Source organism: Carassius gibelio, chromosome B19, assembly GCF_023724105.1.
Source record: "Carassius gibelio isolate Cgi1373 ecotype wild population from Czech Republic chromosome B19, carGib1.2-hapl.c, whole genome shotgun sequence".
In the NCBI taxonomy this organism is placed as follows: domain Eukaryota; kingdom Metazoa; phylum Chordata; class Actinopteri; order Cypriniformes; family Cyprinidae; genus Carassius; species Carassius gibelio.
Window position 1 is genome coordinate 27,020,147 of NC_068414.1, and position 7,945 is coordinate 27,028,091.

A 7,945-nucleotide genomic window follows, 5' to 3' on the forward strand; every position below is an offset into this window, starting at 1 on the left:
TCATTCAATGTACCATTGTAAAGAAAAGATTCAAACAGAATAGATTAAAAACCACTGCCATTCAAAAATGTCATGTAAAGTCTCTCTCTATATATATATATATATACATTTTAGATACTTTTGAACCTAGCTCAAAGACGCTAATCAGCACATGGTTAGCTAACACATTTTGGAACAGTGGTACATATATGAAAACTAAATGTTATGCATTAACTCAAAAAAAAAAAAAGTATGCTTAATTGCAGAAAAAAGGTGTTTTGAACACTTACCTCAAAATGAGGGGACCTATCTACTCAAACCTTATGAGAGAGGGGGACACAATATTTCTTTTCCTGAAAAATTTAGGGTTGTAGTTAAAATCAATCTCTGCCAATAGACTAAAACAGTAGTGACATGAACCCCCCACCCCTTAGTTGCTTATAAAAGAGCTTTCATGAGGACTTTATAAGAAGTGTTTCTTTTGTTGTTGTTGTTTCTTATCTGACCTATTTTTGGCCTTTTAGTCCAAACTTCAGCTGAACTTCACAAATGTAAACAAGAGTTAATCCCCAAAACCTTCCAACATATTTCTCAATACATGTTGCTGGCATGGTTGAGAAATGAATATCTTAGCCTGACCTTTTATCTTAACACTTTTCTTTTAGCCTTTAATGTGCATTATTTGCATAAAGACATGATCATGTTGCTGATTTGACAGAACATGCTTAGCAGAAATCCTTGCCAGTAAATGCCGGGCACGTCTCCCAAAACCCACATCACCCCTCCTCTTGTCACTGTCTGTTATTGAAGCCATTACTGGCAACATTCTGTAGCTGTTCCAGACTTCTCAAATATTTTAAATTCCTCATCTTTCAGTGAAAACAGCTTGGTAAAGTATGTTAACTCAAGTGTGACCCACACTAATGAAGACTGCATTAGATTGCATGCTAAGTCTTATCTCTAAATCTTGGTGGAGACACTTTCAGTGGGAATAAAAGGAGATCCTGCTCTACCTGTCGCTCTTGGTTTTTGGATTAACATGCTTGAAGAAAGCACAGATTCCAGGTTAACCCTTTCGAGTCGATTAACGCATATATGCGTTTTGAGTCATTTTCACCTGATAACCCTGAAAAGAACTTAAATTACACTCTCAGTTTTAATCGTACAGATAAGAGCAATACATCTATCGAATCTGTAAAGGGTCTAGTTTTTTTTGGATACAGACATAATAACAAAAAACATTTGTGCACTTATAAAATAAAGATAACAAACAAGGTGTGCTGTCTACAGTCTTTATCTCCGCTGATCGTCATGTACAAACATTTCATTAAAATGAACTGTAACTCCGTGAATACTCAACGAAGAGACATGAGAGAGATATCTATAGAAAGCCTGGAATGTCTACTTTTAAACTAAACAAGTGCTGCCGAAAACAAATATTCGGAGATAAAGTAATCCATATGAAAACAACGCAATGTCTGTTTTTCATATCTCCGCTCATTATATCTAATGTGACCAAGTATGTTAACTCAAGTGTGACCCACACTAATGAAGACTGCATTAGATTGCATGCTAAGTCTTATCTCTAAATCTTGGTGGAGACACTTTCAGTGGGAATAAAAGGAGATCCTGCTCTACCTGTCGCTCTTGGCTTTTGGATTAACATGCTTGAAGAAAGCACAGATTCCAGGTTAACCCTTTCGAGTCGATTAACGCATATATGCGTTTTGAGTCATTTTCACCTGATAACCCTGAAAAGAACTTAAATTACACTCTCAGTTTTAATCGTACAGATAAGAGCAATACATCTATCGAATCTGTAAAGGGTCTAGTTTTTTTTGGATACAGACATAATAACAAAAAACATTTGTGCACTTATAAAATAAAGATAACAAACAAGGTGCGCTGTCTACAGTCTTTATCTCCGCTGATCGTCATGTACAAACATTTCATTAAAATGAACTGTAACTCCGTGAATACTCAACGAAGAGACATGAGAGAGATATCTATAGAAAGCCTGGAATGTCTACTTTTAAACTAAACAAGTGCTGCCGAAAACAAATATTCGGAGATAAAGTAATCCATATGAAAACAACGCAATGTCTGTTTTTCATATCTCCGCTCATTATATCTAATGTGACCAAGTATGTTAACTCAAGTGTGACCCACACTAATGAAGACTGCATTAGATTGCATGCTAAGTCTTATCTCTAAATCTTGGTGGAGACACTTTCAGTGGGAATAAAAGGAGATCCTGCTCTACCTGTCGCTCTTGGCTTTTGGATTAACATGCTTGAAGAAAGCACAGATTCCAGGTTAAGGTGGACAGACCATTCATTAATAATGTCACACATTTAGTGAGTGAACATTTAATTGAGCAAGCAAAGTATACGGCATGTTTCAAAAGAATGGTAATTAGAATTTTTGGGGTTTCTGGTAAACACTTAATTAACTAGTCTGTATGTGATGCATTTATGGAAATTAGTAAGAGGAATTATTCTACATTGTTGCTATTCATGATGAACTCATCTAAACCCTCAGGGAAAGTCTGATCTTTTCAACTATCTTGTCATTATTTATTTTGCCTGTTACGGAAATGATTTTATAATCATATTTGTAATGGCAGAGCTCTTCCAAAATTAAAGGTGTGGTTATCAATAAGTATGTGTGATTGCATGCATAGTGTGGTTTGAGAGACTTGTAGGACTATAGATTCAAGTGTTAAAACCACTTTCACTATGTGCCAGTTTCTTTTATTAGAGATGTTCATAATCACCGCATACGTGTTCAAACAGCTCTCGAATTCTTGGATGTCTTGTTTGTCACCCCTCCCACATTTATAGCAGATGTAGTCAAGAGGAACTGACAGAACAACTACGCAAGACTTGGCCTAACAAAACAAGGTGTGGCAGTTTTACCATCTGAAGTAGATGTTTTCTTTCCTGGGAAGAACAGAAATGTTTGATAAGGTTAGGGTGATAATAGGGTGTGTGAAAAGCTTTTTTAAAAATAAAATAAATTATTAATAATAATAATAATATATATATATATATGCTTCTAATGTTGCAGTATTTATATATGCTCCAAAAATCATAATTAAAAATGATTGTTTTGAATTCTAAATTCATAATAAAATTAAATACTTCATAGGGTTGCTACATATCCTAAAGAGTTTCAGTCATGTTTTCCCAGGACAACTCTTGAACACAAAAAAAAAGATAGCTGAGGGAAAAGACTGAACGACTGAAACCTGACATTTTTATTATTGCACTGATCCTCTGTTAGTTTACTAATTACCAAAGCCTATGGAATACACAAATAGCTGTATTGCAGTGCAAGTGTCTTCCAAATGTGCAAAGAACTGAGAGTAATCCAAATAATTTTTATTTAATTTTATTTAATTATTATTTTTTTTTAATAAGTTTTGTTCCAAGCTTTGATGTTTAGTAGTCAATACAGTGCTCCTGCTGCTTTTACTATATTACTACTGTATATAGTCAAATCACCTTTATTTATGTAGCACTTTTAACGATACAGATTGCATCAAAGCAACTGTACAGCTTTAAATAGGAAAATAGTGTGTCAATAATGCAAAATGACAATAGTAAACACTCAAAATGCAGTTAAAGGCAGTTCATCATTGAATTCAGTGATGTCATCAATCAGCTCAGTTCAGTTTATGTGCAATCAAGTGTGAAGTCATATAATTAAAGCTATAACAACAGCTGCTGTATGTGCCACTGTGCAGCAGCCATAGAGATAAATTATTAACCTTAGCTCTAATAAGGTTTACATATCAGGGACTAGTGGATGTAAAATAATTCATTCAATAAGATGTCTGAGGCCCCAATTTAATACGAATAGTCACAAATGAAGGAGTTAACAACATTTTTAACAACACATTTAAAGTTTGTGAAGCTCTTGCTTCAATAAAGTGACAGCAGAGGAATAATCTACCTCTGAAAGCTTTAGGGACTGAGAGAAAAATGTATGCACCCCCCTCTATCTAATAAATAAATAAATTATATAAATGTTATGAAAGTAAAAAAAAAAAAAATAATAATTTTATGATTGGATTTGTTTGATGTATTGTTAGAATGACCACCAAACAAAGATATTATGGGACACAGTATGATTTTTGGCAAGAAAGCATAAACCGGAGTGTAAACAAGTTTTATAAAGCTATTTTTATTAATAGATAAGTTTCATTTTATTACTCCTGTGCCTTTGCATAATCAGAAAACAACATACTTTCACTTCAGTGCAAATATGAATGAGAAAATATTGTACCAGTATGCCAAAAAAAAAAAAAAACTTATTTAACGCATTGCATATTTCCCAGGAATATGAGGCAAGACTCTCTCCAATCGCCCACATACCTGCCCACCCAGAAACAGATTGAAACTGTCAGGGAAACTTTCCAAAACAAAACAATCACTCCTGCTAAAAACGTTTAAATGATCATGCTTTCCAGGTTCGTGTGCTACTCTGGGTTTTCTAGAATAAAAGCAACGCAACCATAATAAGTTTATGTTTGCCACATTTCGGCTGTGAGATTTTACAATATTTAAATGAAGGCATAGCACAGCAAAATGTCAAAATTTATACAGTGATTGTTTAGTAACTCTAATGTGGGCATGTCATCACTGTAGTCTTCCAGCTATTTCTGTTGAAGATAATTTGGTTAAATTAAACAGTCGTTTCCGTTACTAGTCTCACTCACGATATCTACTTTACTGCCTCTCCCAGCTGGACAATGCATCTCATTTTTTGCTCATTGTTCTTGTGTTGACACCCACGATATCCTGAATAACAGGAAGTGAAGAGTATGAGAAACAGCACCTAATACAATGTTATTCAGCTTAGTTAGAGGAAAGCATTTTGGTAAACGATGCAGAATTCTTTAGGGGAGGACATGTAACATAAAAACTGCTGGATAACTAATATTATGAATCGGTTTCTGACCACAGAAAACAGCACCACCCTTTAACCTTTGGTCAAATTTATCCTTCACAGCAATTAAATTAAACCTTTTTCTTTCTTTTTTTAAACAGAATTAGGCTTTTCCTTTTCTAGCATGACAATAAGGCACACTTTAACAAGTCTGGATGCAAACCAAACCTCATCTCATAACATCATTGTCTGACCTCACTGGCAGCAAGTAAGTTAATGAGTGGAAAACCTTCCAGAGGTATGACAGCTGTTAGAGCAACAATGGCAAGATTAATCCCCTTTGTTCTGAAATGACATCTTCTAGCGCATCTGGGTGTGGTATTCAGGTGTCCACATGCTTTAGGTCATTTCAAAGTAGTGTTCAAAATAGTTTTGATTGGTTTTTGAAATCGTTACTGAAAAAGCTATCATTTGGTATCAGTAAGGATAAAGAAGTTTTTGGGTGTGCCAATAATTGCTTATAATTTCATTTTTTTGTGATTAAGTTTAATGATATATTATTTAACATTGTGATTTTAATGCAACCAAACCTGTTAATCACACACTTTGACATTTGTTTTGCTAACAAATATTGACACGAGAGTTTTGGTAAGTGTTTGGGTGGAGACAGAGATAGAAGACTGCTTTAAAAATTTAAAGGGGTCATATGATCTGTAAAGTTGCAAAGACTAAAGTCTCAAATCCAAAGAGATATTTTTTATCAAAGTTAAGACTCTGCCACACCCTCCTAAAACATCTCGTTTAAACAAACCCCCACACATCTACGTCACTGTGTGCCAAGCAATGTTTGGAATAACGGCGTTTAAAAGAACGGCGTTAGGTAACGACGTTATTTTTTCAGTAACGGGGTAATCTAACTAATTACTTTTCCCGTGGTTACAACACCGTTAACGTTACTGAGCGTTAAATGCGGTGCGTTACTATGCATTGATTTAATAAACTATGCAATCCGAAAACACCCCTGGCTCACACAGCGAGTGAGCAGGTGGGTTAATGACGAGATAAGCGATTATGATTGGACAAGGCAATTGTGTTTCATGGTAGCCAATCAGAGTCAGTGTTTTTACACACAAGCCGGCACACGCGGCAGCGCCAGTGGCGCCAAACACACACACAAGCAACAGCTACACAGAGATTCGCAGCAGAAATGGCAAGTCAGGAGCAATCCAATGAAAAGTTGGCATTTTCAAGGTAGAGATACAAGCACTACTTCAAATTCATTGTGGTCAAAGACAAGAACATGCATGTAATGTGTACATGTAATGTGTGACACGCATCTACAAAGCTAGTGGCCAAAAACACTTTTCTTACAAATATAATACTTGAAGTGCAGAATAAAACTCTTGCTGTCTGTTGCAATAAATATCGAAAGTTATGTACGAACACCTGTCTGTTCTACTAATTTCAACTGACGTGTGAAAACTGCAAAAAAAAATAAAAATAAAAAAATACAAATTCTCTGACATGTAGCAACTTTTTTTTTTTTTTTACAGTAACGCAAATAGTTACTTTCCCTGGTAACGAGTTACTTTTATTATAGAGTAATTCAGTTACTAAGTTACTTTTTGGAACAAGTAGTGAGTAACTATAACTAATAACTTTTTTAAAGTAACGTCCCCAACAGTGGTGCCAAGATTTGCATAACACCACCTAAACGTTCATGCAAATGTAACAGGTACACAAAGAAAGGTGGTAGCTTTTATTCACGTTGTAGTATTGTTGTTGCCGCCGGCGCCATGTCGTATAGACGCTGTGTGTTCCACTGTGAAAGCTAAACTACTTTGTTTGGCCTTCCAAAAGAAGATGATAACCGATTTAACATGCCTGGAGCTGATCTGTGCTGGTCGCTGAGGAAATACATCAACTTTGCGCTGTGAACCAAGGATCGGTGATGCTTCGTTTGTATGGTTTTTATTGGTTTTGTCTCGTCGTGCCGGGAGACGGCATCACGTAACATTTCCATTGCACACTTGAATGTATTCAGCCAATCACAATGCACTGGTTAGCTGGCCAATCAGAGCACACCTCGCTTTTCAGAACAATGAGCTTTTAAAAGACATTACACTACACCAAATACATAACAATGTTTTTTTAACAACGTCATATGACCTCTTTAAAGCAAAGCTCAGAAATAATTACTGTATTGAACTGCATTATTAAATCACTAAAATACACACCCAACTTGTAAATAACCATTAATTCCACCATTTAATTACAATGTTTTGATGGTATGATAATTTTGATGTTTTACCTGTTTCTTTTGGCCTACACTTTGTGAAAAGATGAATTTCCGGTATAAATCTGACATGGGAAATTTCAGTGAAACTAGCAAAATTATGTCATTAATAACTTACCCTCACGTTGTTTCAAAGCCCATAAGACCTCCTTTTATCTTCGGAACACAGTTTAAGATATTTTAGATTTAGTCCGAGAGCTCTCAGTCCCTCCATTGAAACTGTGTGTATGGTATACTGTCCATGTCCAGAAAGGTAAGAAAAACATCATCAAAGTAGTCCATGTGACATCAGAGGGTCAGTTAGAATTTTTTGAAGCATCGAAAATACATTTTGGTCCAAAAATAGCATTTATTAAGAGACACAGGGTGTGAACTACTTGAAATGGATGATCAGGGAAAACTCCTTTTTTTTCTGAAAATCAATATTTAAAAAAGTATGTAGCTTCTGAAGGGGAGTACTGAACAGATATGATCTTTAAACAAAACAAGAAAAAAAAAATGTATCATCCTGTTCAAAATGTACACCTCCAAATCTTACATTGTGTTTCCTTCTGGAGCAACAGTGAATAATGTTTTCACATTTTATAATAGTTGTGTATGCGTCATTTATTTTTCCTCAGAGTGAAAAAATAGATCTCAAAATGATTAGTCATTGTCTGACAGGGGCCAAATATGCAGAAGTTGCAGGAACAACAAAGAATTTGCAGGATTGGGGGATTTTTCTTAAGAACAGCAGGCAGTTGAACTGCTCTGGACTCGTGAAAAACTATCCCAAAA